Here is a 19,887-nt window from a genome sequence, read left to right as displayed (position 1 = left end):
GGAGATCTACGTATGGGCAGTATTGTGCGCTCTCATAGTTGCAGATGACGACAGGAGCTTTCACCACCGGCAGCTACATCCCGTATCAATCCTTCCCCAGAACGGAAATCTATAATGCACCGAGAACCTCATGATAACATACGGAAATGCTGCAAGGCTCTCTGGTTCATGTCTTCACACATTTTTACATAAAATAACCTTTTTTTTTTTTTCTTCTGCTCCATTGTGTCATATCATAAAATGTAAGGCATCTCTTTAAAAAAAAAAAACCATTGTCATGTGAGTGGTCTCCTCCCCAGGCCCCTTGTTGTGGGTGCATTCATTTCATGCGTCGTGTGGGTTTGCCTTTTGATGCAGCGGTTACATAATAGGCAATGGGTGTCATCTTTCCAATTACGGTGACCACTCACACCCAGGAGACTTGTCCTCAGATGCTACTGTATGGCTGGCTGCATGGAAAACCTCCACCCCACCATCCTGGCTCCTGGAGAATTCAGCCCCCTCCTAACAGACAGCACAACCCATTCCTCCTCTTCTGTGCCTGGCAGAACATTCGATGTGATGCCCAATCAGGGTTTGCAGCAGCTACAGACGTCAGGAGGCTTTTTTTTCGCTCCTACTGTCTTCTCGTGGAGCAGACTGCAGTTGCTTACAGTGTGCAGCCTCCATTAGGACAGCTCTATTGATTTCTGAATCACACTGCAGCAAGAGACGGGGGAGACAGGAGCATAGGGGAATAGATTAAATCGCCATCATTACTCCAAATATATATATATGCACATATATATTTATATATATATATATTTGACTATTATAAATGATATATAATATGTATATATACATATATGGATAGGACGATGCAGTAATTGCCGAGAAGAAAGAGACAGAGCATGCCGTGGGGGTGCAGATACCTATGTGAGGATATGGGACGGATTGTTTAGGGTTTTTAGAGAGAATAATATTTATTACGTATATCCATAGAGCGATTTTATTTACTTCATTTATAATCGTTAAGTATTGCATCCCTTTGCATCTGTAGCATTCACATTATTACATAAAGAAGGTAAACGGCCCATTCCGCACGGTAAATCCAAGGCGTCTGGAAACGCGTCGTACCGGCACCGTCGCCGCCCCGCAGAACACCCCCCCGTGCTAGCTCTGCAGGTTCCTGAGATACGTCGAGGCGTGAAGCCATTATTACCACAAGCTATATTGAGCATGCTTGCCAGACTAGGCAGAAAAGGCTGAACCCCTAGGTCCGCCCAGACATGTGCCCGGCCATTTTCGTTGTAATCAGTCTGCTCAAGGATGGCTGCTGATTCATTTCGCAGGACAGCCCCCTGGGAGCCTAAGGTGGGAGCCGGAGGCGAGCGGCTCCTGCCTCAGTGCAGTATTCCACATCACACAGACTGGGAGCAGGGAGGACAGGGCCGGCTAGTCAATGAGCTTCCCAGACTGCAGGCTCCGAGCGGAGTAACCCTTTCATCACCACCCGGCCAGCTGCAGAAATCCGTAGTCAGGAGTCCGTCTGGCCCGGCTGCCTTATATGCCCCGACCCTACATGCTATATCACACGGCCCCATACATCGCATTATTACACTAATTGCATTCTTCCGCTTCGCAATATAAAGCGTTAAACTTGCTCCCTCCTTTTTTTTTCCTAAGCACAAGGTGAAAATATATCACATGTTAAGAAACGACGGGTTGGGGGGCGATCTACCTGATTTAGCCGGAGACTTTGATTCGGGGGATTGACAACCTTATTATGCAGCTAGCTTATTATTGATATTATTCTGCTCTCGGTTGCTATGGCCACCTTGCGAGAGACATTCAATTTTCTCTCTTCCATCATCATTATCTATGAGGCCATCTGTTGTGGAAAATGAATTCAGCCTCATTTGCATGACTGATAAGCAATTTTTTTTTTATCTATTTAACAGAAGGTCATATGCCGGGGATTTAGAGCTGGTGAAAAAAAAAATGTGAAAAAAAAATCCTATCGAGAGCCTGAGTGGGAGTGCGTGCATTAGAGGATGTGTGTGGAGCTGCAGCAGATCCCTTAGGCCTGCGAGCCTATCGCACCGCATTTGTCATTCCTGCCAGGGCGACATTGTTCCCCTAAGCTTCAGCACAGAAAAGAGGGAGAGACAGAGAATTATTTTCCCTGTTGTCCTCTGGAAGCTGTCATTTTATTTATTTTTACTGAACTGTGTATCGGTGGGTGTCATCTTAACACTTCTTACATGGAACGGGGGTCTTATTCAGATTTCGGTGGAGGAAGCAGCAGAGCAGTATTTTGGTGGTAGGCTCATTTCGCACCCTTCTTTTCTTTTTTTACCTAACTTCTGATGTTACAATTCATCCTTCTCGCTCCGTTCTCAGGTCTTCATGCAATTTTGTCCTAAAGTGTTTGTCCGAGTCATCCAGTACTGTATTAAAGTCAGATCTAGATGTAGCAGAGCTGGACTTGCTGCATTGAAAAATCCATGAAAAAGTTTGCCTCTAATGACAAAGTACAAAGCCGGCTCTGCTGCATCGCTGGAATCTGCTCTGCTACATCAGGAACAGCCTTGTTTTATTGAAACGAGTAACTTAAGTTTCTATTAGGGCTGTGTTGTAGTATCCGGACATTATATTGTATTTCTGTGTCATTTAATGGCATTTCTTAGGAAGGAGAAATCTTGTGCTGAGGGGAAGGGTTACCCTTTGTTTTGGTCACTGGCGTCTGGGGAAAACTTATAATGAAGACTGATGGGTTCATGGGAACAATCCATCACTTCCTTTATGGGATTTCAGGAGTTCTCTTTAGTTTGGTGTTTGTCATGTGCATTCGTTAGAGACATTTATGTACGAAGATCTTCACGGCTGACAGTCTTCACCAGCAATAACTATGGATTTTTATCATGAATATTCCAGCAGTCCCTCTATATTGTGTATATGACGGAAGTAGAATGTTGGTGAAAACAGACGTAGCAGAGCTGAGTTAGTTCACAGTCACCATGTTGGGTTTAAGGGAAACTAATGAGTGATTTTAATTTAACCATTTGTCACATTGCACAATGTGAAAAGCTCATTAACCTTTTCAGCTCTGCTGCATCTGTATCTGCTGCTGGGGATATTTATCACGACTGCTATCTGGCTGGAGCATTTGGTCTATAAATATGGTGTAGTGGTTACAGCTCCCAGGGTGTCAGTGATAAGACTGTGTGTGTTCACCCCCTCCCCCAACACCACCAAAAAAAGTAATTACCAAGCTTTAGATTCCCTGACATTTGACTGCTGCTAATTCACTGATTAATCTCATTAATGTGATTATAGCAGGATTTGGAGCTGGCTGTCATTGTTCTGTAGACACTGCCATCAGTCCTGAGAGCTGCCATCACTGTCTGTGCTGCTGCTGAGGTCTCATGGCTCTTCCTATTCCAGCACCAGGAGCTGTCCAGTGCTGACAGCAGAGAAGGAGCCACAGGCACAGTGTACAGGCCAGGTCACACAGGGCTCCTGGTCAGTGTACAGGCCGTGGTCACACAGGGCTCCTGGTCAGTGTACAGGCTGTGGTCACACAGGGCTCCTGGTCAGTGTACAGGCCATGTTCACACAGGGCTCCTGGTCAGTGTACAGGCTGTGGTCACACAGGGCTCCTGGTCAGTGTACAGGCCGTGGTCACACAGGGCTCCTGGTCAGTGTACAGGCCGTGGTCACACAGGGCTCCTGGTCAGTGTACAGGCCATGTTCACACAGGGCTCCTTGTCAGTGTACAGGCTGTGGTCACACAGGGCTCCTGGTCAGTGTACAGGCTGTGGTCACACAGGGCTCCTGGTCAGTGTACAGGCCGTGGTCACACAGGGCTCCTGGTCAGTGCACAGGCCGTGTTCACTCAGGGCTCCTTGTCAGTGTACAGGCTGTGGTCACACAGGGCTCCTGGTCAGTGTACAGGCCGTGGTCACACAGGGCTCCTGGTCAGTGTACAGGCCGTGGTCACACAGGGCTCCTGGTCAGTGTACAGGCCGTGTTCACTCAGGGCTCCTTGTCAGTGTACAGGCTGTGGTCACACAGGGCTCCTGGTCAGTGTACAGGCTGTGGTCACACAGGGCTCCTGGTCAGTGTACAGGCCGTGGTCACACAGGGCTCCTGGTCAGTGCACAGGCCGTGTTCACTCAGGGCTCCTTGTCAGTGTACAGGCTGTGGTCACACAGGGCTTCTGGTCAGTGTACAGGCCGTGTTCACTCAGGGCTCCTTGTCAGTGTACAGGCCGTGTTCACACAGGGCTCCTGGTCAGTGTACAGGACGTGTTCACACAGGGCTCCTGGTCAGTGTACAGGCCGTGGTCACACAGGGCTCCTGGTCAGTGTACAGGCCGTGGTCACACAGGGCTCCTGGTCAGTGTACAGGCCGTGTTCACACAGGGCTCCTTGTCAGTGTACAGGCCGTGTTCACACAGGGCTCCTGGTCAGTGTACAGGCCGTGGTCACACAGGGCTCCTGGTCAGTGTACAGGCCGTGTTCACACAGGGCCCCTGGTCAGTGTACAGGCCGTAGTCACACAGGGCTCCTGGTCAGTGTACAGGCCGTGTTCACACAGGGCTCCTGGTCAGTGTACATCAGTGTACAGGCCGTGTTCAAACTAGGCTCCTGGTCAGTGTACAGGCCGTGTTCACACAGGGCTCCTGGTCAGTGTACAGGCCGTGGTCACACAGGGCTCCTGGTCAGTGTACAGGCCGTGGTCACACAGGGCTCCTGGTCAGTGTACAGGCTGTGGTCACACAGGGCACCTGGTCAGTGTACAGGCCGTGGTCACACAGGGCTCCTGGTCAGTGTACAGGCCGTGGTCACACAGGGCTCCTGGTCAGTGTACAGGCCGTGTTCACACAGGGCTCCTGGTCAGTGTACAGGCCGTGTTCACACAGGGCTCCTGGTCAGTGTACAGGCCGTGTTCATACAGGGCTCCTGGTCAGTGTACAGGCCGTGGTCACACAGGGCTCCTGGTCAGTGTACAGGCCGTGGTCACACAGGGCTCCTGGTCAGTGTACAGGACGTGTTCACACAGGGCTCCTGGTCAGTGTACAGGCCGTGGTCACACAGGGCTCCTGGTCAGTGTACAGGCCGTGGTCACACAGGGCTCCTGGTCAGTGTACAGGCCGTTGTCACACAGGGCTCCTGGTCAGTGTACAGGCCGTGGTCACACAGGGCTCCTGGTCAGTGTACAGGCCGTTGTCACACAGGGCTCCTGGTCAGTGTACAGGCCGTGGTCACACAGGGCTCCTGGTCAATGTACAGGCCGTTGTCACACAGGGCTCCTGGTCAGTGTACAGGCCGTGGTCACACAGGGCTCCTGGTCAGTGTACAGGCCGTGGTCACACAGGGCTCCTGGTCAGTGTACAGGCCGTTGTCACACAGGGCTCCTGGTCAGTGTACAGGCCGTGTTCACACAGGGCTCCTGGTCAGTGTACAGGCCGTGGTCACACAGGGCTCCTGGTCAGTGTACAGGCCGTGTTCACACAGGGCTCCTGGTCAGTGTACAGGCCGTGTTCACACAGGGCTCCTGGTCAGTGTACAGGCCGTGGTCACACAGGGCTCCTGGTCAGTGTACAGGCCGTTGTCACACAGGGCTCCTGGTCAGTGTACAGGCCGTGTTCACACAGGGCTCCTGGTCAGTGTACAGGCCGTGGTCACACAGGGCTCCTGGTCAGTGTACAGGCCGTGGTCACACAGGGCTCCTGGTCAGTGTACAGGCCGTGTTCACACAGGGCTCCTGGTCACCGCCATTAGCTCAGGAGTTGGGGACAGCAATGTATTAACAGCAGGAATATGTCAGGAGTTTCCTGTGGAGTTTTCTGTATATCCCATGTACTCAATAGTGATCTGCTCTATTATTATAGACTTTGATAATGAATAAGATGTTCAGCATTTGTTACACCTAATAAATAAATATATATAGCTCTATCTATAGTCTGTCTATCAATCCTCATTAACATTGCTGGAAGATCCCACTGACAATAATCCAATATGTGTGGGCAGCCTCACCGCTTCTGGTCATGTGCAATTTATGTCATTATCTCTCTCTATTATCTATCTATCATCTATCTATTATCTATCTATCTATTATCTATCTATTATCTATCATCTATTATCTATCTATCTATTATCTATCATCTATTATCTATCATTTATCTATAATCTATCTATCTGTCTATCATTCTATCTATCAATTATCTATCTATCTATCTATCTCTTAATTATCTATTATTTATCTATTATCTATCTCTCTATCTTTCTATTATCTATCATTCTATCTATATATTATCTATCTATCTATCTATCTATCTATCTATCTATCTCTTATCTATCATCTATTATTTATCTATTATCTATCTATCTATTATCTATATATATATATATATCTATTATCTATCCATCTATTATCTATCTATCATCTATCTATCTATCTATCTATCTATCTATCTATTATCTATCTATCTATCTATCTATTATCTATGTATATATATATATATATATATATATATTATCTATCTATCTATCTATCTACAGTATCTATCTATCTATCTATTATCTATCTATCCATCATCTATCTATCTATCTATCTATCTATCTATCTATTATCTATATATATATATATATATATATATATATCTATTATCTATCCATCTATTATCTATCTGTCTATCTATCTATCTATCTATCTATTTATCTATCCATCTATTACCTATCTATCTATCTATCTATCTATCTATTTATCTATCTATTATCTATCTATCATCTATCTATCTACAGTATCTATCTATCTATCTATCTATCTATCTATTATCTATCTATTGATCTTATTCTACATACAAGTGTCAGACCTGTTTTTGGCAGTGTTACATTTTCACACTTCTTACTGTACTTTCTTGTGTTCTGTTGATGTTTGGCTGAGCTCTTTTCCATATGTTTTCTATCTACACACTGCATTTACTTCCAGCTACCCCTTCTGCTGCCCATTGCTTCTCCCCAGCACCCTTTATACTCCTCCTTCCAAGTTTTTTAAATACCTTCTCCCTTTTTCCGACTTCCTAGTATGTATACATCCATGCTTTCTTAAGAACCCCAGAAACAAGTCACACGCGCCTTAGTCACATTGCATGCACTGACTCGTGAGTAAATTGAATTACATGCCGAACCTTATTAACATAAGGATGGGACTGGGACTCTGAAGTCCGGAGATACGCAGCCGATGACTCCTCTACTGGTCCTAGTAAGCTTTGGGTGGTCAATGCCTGCTGGGACTTATAGTGCAACCTCTCACTGCATTTGTTAATTTTTCTATATAACACCATCATATTTCACAGCACTTGGGGCTCACAGTATAGATTCCCAATCAGTATGTCTTTGGAGTGTGGAAGGCAACTGGAACCAGGAGAAAACCCGCACAAACACAGGGAGAACATACAAACCCCTTACAGATATTGTCCTTGGTGGGATTTGGACTCAGGACCCCAGTGCTGCCATGTAAACCTCACTATCTGTATCACCATACCAATTGTTTCCTGACATACGCCATTCAACTACAAGTCACATAGCCCTGATTGTATAGAAGTGCTCTGTTGGGCTAAATGCTGAATGTACTATCATTTCAATCAGGGATGGGACTCCATCACCATAAAAGGATTATATTCAGTATTTACTTATTATTCTCACTTATACAACACCATTAATTCCCCCGGACTTTACAGTCATTATCATCACTGTTCCCACCGGGGCTTATAATATTAATTTCCTATCAGTATGTCTTTGGAATGTGGGAGGAAACCGGAGAACCCGGAGAAAACCCACGGAAACACGGGGAGAACATACAAACTCCTTGCAGACGTTGTCCTCGTCCACTTCCGCCATTGCCAGGTTGACTGCAGGTTGAACACGACCGCCGTCCCCCGGCCAGGTATAGACTCTTTAGTGTCACGTCTGACGCCCGTCCTAAGAGCGTCACCGGCAGAGGTAGATGAGCCTCCTATGTCTGACACGAGACGAGATCCCGAGTTGTTTACAATTTAGCAATTTGACGTAATTCAAGCGATTGGCTAAGAGAGCACAATGTGACTTAATCGCAGTCACGTCTTCTCGATGGATTACATAAGCGATATTGGGCATCCCCTATGCTCTCACGCCAAGAAGTTCAGACGCAATCCCTTCGCTCACATAATATTCGTAGAAGAGGAATCTTAATGCCTTTGCTATGAGAAACCTCCTTTTTGCAAGAACGACTCAAATATTGCAAATCCTAAGGTTGTGTAACTGGCCAAGCTCTAGCATCCATGTCCGATGTTTGATGCACTCATTAATGAATGCCGTGACATATAATATGATATTAAACAGTGCTGCGATTATTTCCGATGCTCTGTTCAGCTGCCGAGTTCCCATCTATTACGATATATACAGCACTTGCACACGCTACCCAGTCTGCTCTGGAGATTTAGGGGCCTGTGGGTACAATGTTAAACCATACAGTACATCCCTATACTTGTCTGAGCAGCCCAATAAGCAAGAGAGTTGGAGATCATTTGTTTAATCCAAAGGCAGACCCTGGCAAAATATACGGCTCAGCATTGAAGGGCACCAAGACATTAGGATTTGGGGAATGGACATGTTTTGCTCTTCTGTAAGGATGTCAGCCTGAGACAGGGTAAGTCAGCAATCTGCTACTGATGCTATTCTGCAGCAGTAATGTGGTCTCTGTGGGAGTTGGTGTTTCATGCATACTACACAGCTAAGCTTTCTAGCCCATCGCCTCGCAGACTGTCTGCCGCTTTCATAATAGAGGACGCACAGTCGATGCCTGAGCCTCAGCCGTGCACACACACACACATGCTCATTCATTCTCGCCGTTTAACGGCGTCAACCCTATTAATATCTATTTTTGAACTTCAGGTCCATCGCGTTCTAGTCTGAAAACATCATTACTATTGTCCATGTGGCACAATAATTAGCATACAGATGAGAAGTGGTCTCGTCTCCACTGAAGGAAGAGAGAGGGAAGAGGTGCGGTGGAAAGTTGATTGGATGAATGAAGAGGAATGGTGGGCGTTCAAATGCATTAGAAGAGTTTAGTTGTCATGGAAGAGGTTTGTCAATTTTTCTTGGTGCATTTCCTAAGTGGGGGAAACTCCGGGTGTCTTTGCTTCTATAGAATGATTGCCGATCAGCCTTTTTTTGGCCTACCGAGAGGGACACATTTTGGACTTTGTTGACTTAAGACTTCTCCAGTTGAGATCACTTGGCGGTTCCACTTCTCCATCAGGTAAATATTCCTTTTGTCTGTTGCTTATATCAGAAGTGACTTGGATGAAGCATGTGAAGATGTGTTGTTGGGGGAAGGTGGTGGTGGGGGATTGTGCGTCTGTCTGCAAAGTAAACTTCATCTCATTGCTGATAACTTCCAATGCATTGATGAGACATTGCAGAAAGTGGGACCTAACAGGGAACTAAAATTAGCCGATGGTGGCTGCTTAGGTCTAGACGAAGGAACCTGCATGGCATTTTCCTTATTTTTTTTCATGGTACGTAGCAAAAAATTGAGAATCATTTCATCATATTAAGGTGGATTTCACACGGATGATTGTATCTTTGTCCATAGACCTGAACGTAGACTGATTTCTATTGAGCTGGGTCTTATAGAATAAGTAATGCTATTGATACTATTGAGCTGAGTTGGGTCATTTGCCATTATTCTTAGCGTGTGTTTCCACAGAACCAGAACTAGGACACTGTCAGCTCTGCTCCACCTGTCTGTTTGCTCCCGTCTATGTAGGAGCTCGGTGTCGGCTGCTCCTGGTGGAGCCTTCACAGACGCTGATTGACCTAATTTGAAAGTGCTGCATGTTTACCAGAAGTAGCTGAATCCTAACTTGTGCCGAGCATTGATGATGATGGTGATGATGATGGAGACATTTTATATTCTAGCCCCCGTCTGATGACATTACTCTTATCCCAGACACCACTCTACCCTATGACATATACAATCGCATTAATTCTGCATTTCTAGGCTAACTTGTCTCCTGGATCTACACCTTATCTTTGCGGTGTCTTTATAATATCCTGCTTCATTATTACCTATGATACTAAAGATTTATTACCAGTGTCAGTCCATAGACTTTTCACATTCATGACATGGAATAGCCCCCCACCCCCATCATAAACAATAAAAGTTCCATAGACATAGTAATATCGGACAAGTAACAAAGGACAAGAACAAAGACGCTATTGTTACTTTATCGCACTGTTTCCAGCAAATTCCATAACAGCCAAATGATCTCAGTGTCTGCAAGGAAAGGGGTTAATGATTAACTCTTGTGTCCCTATGTTCTATGCATGTCATCCAGCCCATGCTCGTGCCTAGGAAGTAGGTGGATGTTTGCACAATGTCTGAAGTCCATGTGTTGATCAGCCAGGTTATTTATCATTAAACTTTGTGAAGCCCCCCATATACGCTGCTGGCGCTTCCGGGCATTGCAGCATCCATGGATTAAAATTCCACACAGACTTCTGGATGCTGCATTGAGTCTGGTTCCTCTCTTGCTCCTGATGTCTGTGCAGTGAATTAGTGGCTTTATTAGGAGATTTTAAGGCTAATTTACCCTAGAAATACAATGTATAGGGAACTGGAAATAGTTTATAAACAAAGGGAATTAAGTTGAGCCATTATTGATGGTGCATTGTGGATGGAGGACCTCAGCATGGGGCTTCATTCTCCACAAAGCAGCATTCTCATTGTTTTCAGAACTTAGGACAGTTCCTCAGATTTGGCCTTGACCTGATAGTCTTAGTCTTTTATGCATTTCTTCTTTTTTTTTGGCAGGAATGGAGGTATATATTCCCTGTTGCAGCTAACCTGCTTTTTTTTTTTTTGTTATAGAAATAATCAGTGTTGCAGGCAACCCATAGAGAGCTATTAAATCATGAGTCTGCCACGGCAGACTGAGAGCAGAGACTGAAATCAATGCTCTATCTGCCAACAGACCCTCTGCCGCGTTGAAATTCCCACCTGCTTTATGCATCTGGGCAATTGGCTACTGCTGTCAAAATCCAGAGTACTCTGTCTTCCGGCCGCAGTCATGTCTGCACCACATTGCAGAAAATATGTTTATTTGCCAGCTACCAGCACCGGGGCTACATAATAGGGAATGGAGTAACGATCTTGAAATATTTAGGATATAAATGTGATCGATTCATTTTTGAGTAGCCATTTTATTTTTTTTATTTTTTTTTATATGTTTTTAATATACTTGTTTTTGCTAATTTTTTGTAAGAATTTCTGAAAAGTGGCTCCGGTTGAGACATTGCTTGCCAATAAAACAAAAATTGCTTCCTGGGGTCTCCAAGGGAAGCCCTTGTCTATGAAAGAGATCAACGTGTTTGTAGTTTGGTTTCATTGGGGAAGGGAGAGAGAAAACAGCTGGCTCAGCGTCTGAGTGTGTTATCTGGGGCTCGGGCTTGTGCTCTAAGATTTATGTTGCTAATATCCTCACAATGGAAAAGTGGACTTCTTCTTGCAACACTTTGTGAGCGCTGCAATCTACGGCAACAGGAATGCCGTTCTCTTTGTTCTCCAATTAATATTCGTAATAAAGTCTTGGTGTGGTGCCATCTGTAGAAAACAGGAGATAGGTTTGTTGTGGGGAGTTGGGAAGGGGCAAATGGGTTCGTAGGAAGACCACCTGTGGCCCATTAGTTTTATTATTTTGGGATTTTTTTTTGGGGGTGGGGGCATAGTTCACAATCTTGCCAAAGACTATTCCTTTATTTGTTGCCAGTTGGAGTAGACTTTGTTTCCAGTTCATATAAAACAAGATCACTTTTGGAGACGCAGCCAAAGTATCTTCTATGAGGCCCAGTAATTTTGGTGACCTCCTACTGCTGTCATCATTGGTCTCTATCTGCTTTCCCTCACTCCCTGTGTCTTCCTACTTTGTAGCTATGTTGTCGCACTTGGCATCTACTAACTAAATCATAGTCTGATGTCAAAGTTGCATCTTTTATATATTGGAGGCTCAAAAACACTGAGTATTTTTTTAGAGCTGATCTATTGGACGAGTCGGTAATCTGTGGCTGCTGGACGGAGGCTCTGAAACCTGCCTCTAACCTCCCGGCATCTTTGGTTCCTCTGTTGATTAGCCGGCCTGATGCAACGTCATTGTTGTGGTGTTAAGCACGCATGATGTCATGCCAGGCCAGCTAATCATTAGAAGAACAGCATATGCCATAGAGTAGAAGGTAGTACTGAGGACTCCTGTCCTATGATCACAGATTACTGGCCATTGGACTAAGCCCTGTGAACTGATTCACCCAACTTTACTGTTTTTGCCATTTGTTGATCGCAACAATATTGAGGTTGATATCACGACAACAACTACTTCTGATGATAAAAGCCATTTATAATTGTCACATAGATTGTACGTTCTTACGTGTAGGGACGTCACTCTTTTCATCTCATCCTTTGTTCTTTTGCTTTTATTACTTGTCATTTTACTTTATTTTTACATCAGAAGTTTTAAAGGTGTCCATTAGTGATGAACGGGTGTGCTCAGATATCGTGTTATCCGAACAAGCTTAGGTGTTATCCGAGTATCTTGGGTGTGCTCGATTAATATGTTCTAGTCCCCACAGTTGCATGTTTTTTGTCTGTTAGACACATGCAGGGATTGCCTAACAATCAGGTCCGATCCTTTTCTAGAAACTTGATTCCAGCTCACCCAGTTGCTCTATGCTCATCCACCTGGGGCTCAGACACCGGCCTTGCCCTGGCCTAAACATCAAGGAAAATTGGAGTCCGGCTCAACACAACTGGATTTTCCTTTTCTTTTTCTTTTTCAAAAGAAAATATAGTGCATACAAAAGAAAAATTTACATGGTCGACATGACCCAGTCGACGCGTTTACACTGCACTAGGCAGTCATACTCATGACTAAGTTTGTTAGTCCCACTGAACTTGATGGGTTTGTCCAACTCTACTCTTTGTAAGTGCACCAATTGCAATAGGGGCACTATATTATCAAAGATTATTATAAAGAAATCCTGATTAACTATCATTTCATATCACAAATCTCTGGTATTGTTTGCGACCCTAGCTGAAGCCATGGAGATTGCAGGTCACATAGCTTTTGGTTCCAGGAGTTTTGTGTATGGGTGAATATTTTGCAGAATTTCAACTGTCTGTATAGCGTATGGTCAACATTGGGGATTTATACCACTGAGAGAGGACCTTTCACCAAATTTTTCATGTTGAACTGGACACATGATGTAATATAATGTTTTTTTGTTTGTTTTTTAAATTTGTCTCTCCATTGCAGAGATATTAGCAATCAAAGAATTAGGCATCTAATGAGTTAACTTTAATTAAGTCCAAGTGGGTGTTATCAGACAGCTTTAGGTGGAGGCGGGCACTTCTCACTGAATGAGTTGCTATGTGATAACACCCACTTGGACTTAACAAAAGTTAACTCATTAGATGCCTAATACTTTGATTGCTAATATCTCCGCAATAGAGAGGCAAAATAAGAAAAATATGTTTATCAGAAAAAAAATCATATGGTTAAATTAGGAGGAAAATCTTACTTTTCAGCTAATACAGATTGTGCTATAGGTTGGTTGTTTTCATGAAAAAAAAATATTGTGTTACCCTATAAGAATACCATGCATCTTACATCTGGAGAATTAGTAGTTCTGGAGTGTTGTATAGAAACAGAAGTAATGTAACCCTGCCTCTGTAAGAACTCTGTAAACTCTGGCCACCTGTGGAGAAAATCTTATTTATTTATTTTTCTACTGTAATAGATGTAATTGGAACTTAAAATCATTTTTGCATTTGGGATAAATTAAAAAAAAAAAAATAGTACTTGCAGGAGCTCATCCTGATGGTCCAACGGGGAGTTTGTAAGTCTTATATTTGTATTTTTTTAGCTCCTCTCATCTTTATAACCACAGACCATATCAAAGTTGAATGTACAGGGAAACAAAAATGTCTGTAAAAGCCAAACAAAGCAGAATATTTTAGTGGAAACCAACTGCAAAAATTATTTAATTCATTCAAGTAAAAAAAATTACTGTCACCCAAGGTGGACAAATCAATTAAAAGGAATCTGTCAGCAGGTTTTTACTACCTCATCTACAGGGCTGTATTTAGCGCTCACGCTGCTTTTGGCATTTTGATTTTTAATGCAACCTACTGGTAAGAAACCCTAAAGCCTCTTGCATACAAGAAAAACATATTTTTTTTCAGTGTGCTGGATCCAATTTTAATCTATTTGTGGTCCAGGCATCAATTTTCACCATCAGTGCAGCATCCGTTTTTTTGTGAGCAAGAAAAAAGAAAGATCTCCAAGCTACTCCTACCCATCAGACAGTAAAAAAAAGACCAGCCCAAACATGGGTGACAAGGGAAGAGTGACAAGACAGTGTGACCAGGGCCAGGGACCAGGGCAGAGTGACCATTGCAGAGTGGACAGGGAGTGTGGCCATGGCAGAGTGACCAGAGAAGAGGGAAAGGGCAGTTTGAACAGCACCAGGGACCAGGGCAGGGAAACCAGGGCAGAGTGACCAGGGTAGAGTAACCAGGGCTCAGTAATCAGGACAGGGTGACAGGGCAGTGTGATCAGGGCACAGTGACCAGAGCAGAGTGACAGGGCAGAGTGGAAAATGCAGAGTGGACAGGGCAGTGTGATCAGGGCACAGTGACCAGAGCAGTGTGACAGGGCAGAGTGGAAAATGCAGAGTGGACAGGGCAGTGTGATCAGGGTAGAGTAACCAGGGCAGAGTGACAGGGCAGTGTGGCCAGGACAGAGTAACAGGACAGTGTGACAGTGCAGTGTGACCAGGGCAGAGTGACAGCGCAGTGTGGCCAGGACAGAGTAACAGGGCAGTGTGACAGGGCAGTGTGACCAGGGCAGAGTGACAGGGCAGTGTGACCAGGGCAGTGTGGCCAGGGCAGAGTGACAGGGCAGTGTGACCAGGGCAGTGTGGCCAGGGCAGAGTGACAGGGCAGTGTGACAGGGCAGTGTGGCCAGGGCAGAGTGACAGGGCAGTGTGACCAGGGCAGTGTGACAGGGCAGTGTGACCAGGGCAGAGTGACAGGGCAGTGTGACCAGGGCAGTGTGGCCAGGGCAGAGTGACAGGGCAGTGTGACCAGGGCAGTGTGGCCAGGGCAGAGTGACAGGGCAGTGTGGCCAGGGCAGTGTGGCCAGGGCAGTGTGACCAGGGCAGTGTGGCCAGGGCAGAGTGACAGGGCAGTGTGACCAGGGCAGTGTGGCCAGGGCAGAGTGACAGGGCAGTGTGACCAGGGCAGTGTGACAGGGCAGTGTGACCAGGGCAGAGTGACAGGGCAGTGTGACCAGGGCAGTGTGACCAGGGCAGAGTGACAGGGCAGTGTGACCAGGGCAGTGTGACAGGGCAGTGTGACCAGGGCAGAGTGACAGGGCAGTGTGGCCAGGGCAGTGTGACCAGGGCAGTGTGGCCAGGGCAGTGTGACAGGGCAGTGTGACCAGGGCAGAGTGACAGGGCAGTGTGACCAGGGCAGTGTGACCAGGGCAGAGTGACAGGGCAGTGTGACCAGGGCACAGTAACCAGGACAGAGTGACAGGGCAGTGTGGCCAGGGCAGTGTGGCCAGGGCAGAGTGACAGGGCAGTGTGGCCAGGGCAGAGTGACAGGGCAGTGTGACCAGAGCACAGTAACCAGGACAGAGTGACAGGGCAGTGAGGACAGGGCAGAGTGACAGGGCAGTGTGGCCAGGGCAGAGTGACAGGGCAGTGTGACCAGAGCACAGTAACCAGGACAGAGTGACAGGGCAGTGTGGCCAGGGCAGAGTGACAGGGCAGTGTGACCAGAGCACAGTAACCAGGACAGAGTGACAGGGCAGTGTGGCCAGGGCAGTGAGGCCAGGGCAGAGTGACAGGGCAGTGTGGCCAGGGCAGAGTGACAGGGCAGTGTGGCCAGGGCAGAATGACAGGGCAGTGTGACCAGAGCACAGTAACCAGGACAGAGTGACAGGGCAGTGTGACCAGAGCACAGTAACCAGGACAGAGTGACAGGGCAGTGTGACCAGAGCACAGTAACCAGGACAGAGTGACAGGGCAGTGTGGCCAGGACAGAGTAACAGGGCAGTGTGACAGGGCAGTGTGACCACGGCAGTGTGGTCAGGACAGAGTGACAGGGAAGTGTGGCCAGGGCAGTGTAGCCAGGACAGTGTAACAAGGCAGTGAGACCAGGGCAAAGTAACCAGGGCAGAATGACAAGGCAGACTGGAAAATACAGAGTGGACAGGGCAGTGTGACCAGGGAAGAGTAACCAGGGCAGAGTGACAGGGCAATGTGATCAGGACAGAGAGACAGGGTAGTGTGCAAAAGGCAGAGTGGAAAATGCAGAGTGGACAGGGCAGTATGACCAGGGCAGTATGACCAGGGTAGTGTGACCAGGGTAGTGTGACCAGGGCAGAGTGACAGGGCAGAGTGGAAAATGCAGAGTGGACAGGGCAGTATGACCAGGGTAGTATGACCAGGGTAGTGTGACCAGGGCAGAGTGACCAGGACAGAGTGACAGGGCAGAGTGGAAAATGCAGAGTGAACAGGGCAGTGTGACAGGGCAGTGTCATAGACCTGCAGATACTAACTCCACCTCCCCCACCATCTTGTCCAGACACAGGTAAAGGATCCAGACTTACAGAAACCCAATCCCTGTCCTGTCTATGGAAAATTAGCTTGGCTGATAATTTCAAGAATATTAAGGAAGGAGCAGGACACTTACACCAGGGCTCCTCCTCTCCTGAGAAATAGTGTTGCATGTCCTGAGTCTCCTGCCCTCCCTTCACACAACAGGAGCACTGCAAGCATCGTTAATGCACCACTGCTGTACTTGCACTGTGCTACTGCAGGACCATCTGATGGAGCAGCAGAGGATGACTGGAAACTCATAGCTTCCTGCTCCACAGCACTTCCTTCCATGCATGTAATCTTTCTTCTGACTGGTGACGTAGCGCACAGCAGCCCCTGCTGACTGCTGTTCCACCAATCAGAGCAGAGCTTTTTTGTGTTGCCTTATTCTACAGCTCATTCTTTCTGCCCTATACCCCCCCCACCCCCCACCCCCGGATAACAAACACACCTGTCCCCTCTCAGAAAAGCATCAGAATTGTTTTCAAGTCTGGAGGGAGATGGAGGGACGTACTAAAAAAAATATTTACCTTTGGGTGGCACTGCCACCTTCAATGTGCCGTCCTAGGCACCTACCCTTCAATGCCTAATGGCAAATACAGCCCTGCTCTTCTAAGAGCAGCCTGATGTTGGCAAAAAAAAGCTGAATCCAACAATGTATCACTTAGATTACTGGGTGCAGCCATTCTGATACAATCAGAGCTTTTAGATTTAGCAATACAGCAGAGCTGAGGAAGCTAACCCCGCCTACACCACAGCTAACCCCGCCCACACTAGGCTCTCCATGTACAAAGTCCATAGACAGTGCGGTGCCTATCACAGGAGGGGGCGTGTCCGACCTGGGCTCACAAGACCAGCCAATCACAGCAATGATAAGCTACTGGTGCTAAAACAATCAATGTAAGCACACAAAACCTCAGAGCTTAATAAGAGAGGCATCGCTGAAATCTGTGTTTTAACCCCTACAGCATGTGGCCTCCAGATTACATAGCAAAAGTCTGCTGACAGATTCCCTTTAACGTGCTCAGGGACATTAAATAAATTTTGACTGGACAAACTGGCTTTGATGGCAACAGACAATCATTTAATGCATATGGTGGTTTCCCATACCCCCCCACCAACAACAATAGATATTTACAGAAAGAAGGATCGGACATGTCAGACTGTAACATGCTTTATCCTTTTGTTCTTTGAGCAGAATTGTCTGGTTACTGCTTACTCCTGTTTATCAACCACCACACAAAAACCCATAAACCACATTGACAGCGATGATACTGAAGTTTGCATACCCCCAGCCATTGCATTATGTAGAGACACATCATGTTGTCAGCAGAACCAGATACCCCAAAAGCTTAGTTCCAACACAAACCTCCGTTTCATAAATCAAGCACAAGCCCCGCACTCTATCTACCATTTTTTTTAGTCCTTTGCGTTTCATGCTGTACTTTAGGCTTCAGGGTTGGAGCGTTACTGTCTATATGAACTGTTGTCTGTGACTACCACGACGAGGTCGGCTAGTAGAGAAGACTGAAGCAGGAAGTGATGTCGTTTCATTTGCAGACATGGACTCCAGAACAAGGGTGAGATAAGACACCTACTAGAAAGCAGGAGCACAAACTCTCTTGTCCTGCTCCTACCCCCCTCTCTACTAGGCAGCTGTAATCTGACCCCTGTGTGAGCTATCAGGAGAAACAGATTTTTGCTGTTTTTCATAGTGCATCGCTATTTCAGAAGGCGAAGAGAGGGGATAAGTGACTCATAAGAAAGAAAATGGATCCAGCTGGATGAATAAGTAGATGGGCTGAGCTGCTGGAGTAAATAAGTTCTTTAGAAATGATGATGAGGAAAAGGCTTTTTTTTCACAATGTGTTTCAATGCTGTCCCGGCGCCATTTTCAAGTGAAAAAGCTCAATGTGCAAAACAAGACCACAGATGAGTTTTTAAAGGCCCAAAATGGATGCCAACTGCATAGAGAACACCCACACTTACACCAATAGGGAAATTAGGAAGGGGAGGGAAGATCAACTGGCAACTTCAAATTGATTAAAGTTAGAGGGGGGAAAGGAAAAAGGCCATACTTATTGATGATAAAATGTAAACAGATGAATAGAGGACAAACGATTGGGATGTAGGAGAAGTGGGATAAGAGCCCAGGATGGGCCAGTGGATAGAAGCCCGAGGGGGAATATTTAACAGAGGAGCCACCTCCATTGAAACGCGTTGTGAATAAAATACCTTATTCTCATCGTCATTTCTGAGGAATTGATTTACTCCGGCAGCGCAGACCACCTACGTGTTCATCCAACTGGTTCCAATATCTCCTGGAGGATTTATCCACCAGCCATGGGGCAGCAGTAGCTATGGTAATTTTCTTCATGCCTACATATGAGTTGTGTCCTTCACAAATCCACCAGGTTAGCAGAATCAGCTCTCTCCTACTCTCCCTCCATAGGGTATCACCTTATTGTACGCTCTGTTTCCCACTCCTAGATTTACACATAAGAAAGAAAGTAGCATTTTATTACCCCTCCTCCATAATAGTTTACAGTTGTCACAATGCAGTCAGGCAGGTAACGTTCTCCCGGCATTCGCCAGATCCAGACTCATCCATCAGATGTCAGACAGAGACGTATACTCCGTCACTGCACAGAACACATTTCTCCTGCCCCAGAGTCCGGTGGCAATGGTCTTACACCACTGCTTCCAACACTTGGCATTGTGCTTGGTGATGTAAGTGTGCATGCTTCTCTCAACCATGGAATCCAATGCCATGGTGCTGATGGTAATACCTAAGCAGGTTCGGAGTCAGTAGAGCGTTGGAGACTTTTCTGCCATCTGCTCCTCAGTAGGGTTCAGCGACTTTTACTTTTTTAGGGTCGAGTTGGGTTTCGCGAAACCCGATTATCTCAAAAGTCGAGCCGAGTGAAATCGGACGATTATGGCGAAAAGTCAGGGATCGATCGAAACAGGAAACCCAATGCAAAGTCAATGGGAAATCTATCTTTTTTTTCTCTCCCTCTCTCTCTCTCTCTCTCTCTCCTCCATCCCTGAACAGAAAAGCTGGTGTTACACATTGCAAATCGCTACAGCGCACAAGCGACAAGATGGCGATAGGCATCCACGCCCCTAACACCTATGTCATCACTCTACCCACGCTCCTTCATTGGCTGAAAAAATGGCGCCAAACGCATCATAC

At 46.2% G+C, this 19,887-nt stretch overlaps 1 protein-coding gene across 25 annotated transcripts in view; it reads left to right on the top strand.

The window, feature by feature from the left end:
* Window positions 1–2,025: 2,025 nt before the first annotated feature.
* Window positions 2,026–19,887, top strand: part of MYT1L (myelin transcription factor 1 like) — a 770,605-nt gene continuing 752,743 nt past the window's right edge. For 13 of the 25 annotated variants that reach the window (XM_069728030.1, XM_069728019.1, XM_069728034.1 and 10 more), the window contains exon 1: window positions 8,785–9,291. The gene's annotated coding sequence lies outside the window, so the exon portion shown is untranslated. Of the gene's footprint in view, window positions 2,303–8,460; window positions 8,677–8,784; window positions 9,292–19,887 lie in introns of those variants that run through there. The other 12 variants (XM_069728031.1, XM_069728037.1, XM_069728027.1 and 9 more) reach the window with 7 other exon arrangements.

The sequence above is a fragment of the Ranitomeya imitator genome, chromosome 5, assembly GCF_032444005.1.
Source record: "Ranitomeya imitator isolate aRanImi1 chromosome 5, aRanImi1.pri, whole genome shotgun sequence".
NCBI classification, from domain to species: Eukaryota; Metazoa; Chordata; class Amphibia; order Anura; family Dendrobatidae; genus Ranitomeya; species Ranitomeya imitator.
The sequence above is the reverse complement of the archived record's forward strand: the minus strand, read 5'-3'. Positions and strand labels throughout refer to the sequence as shown.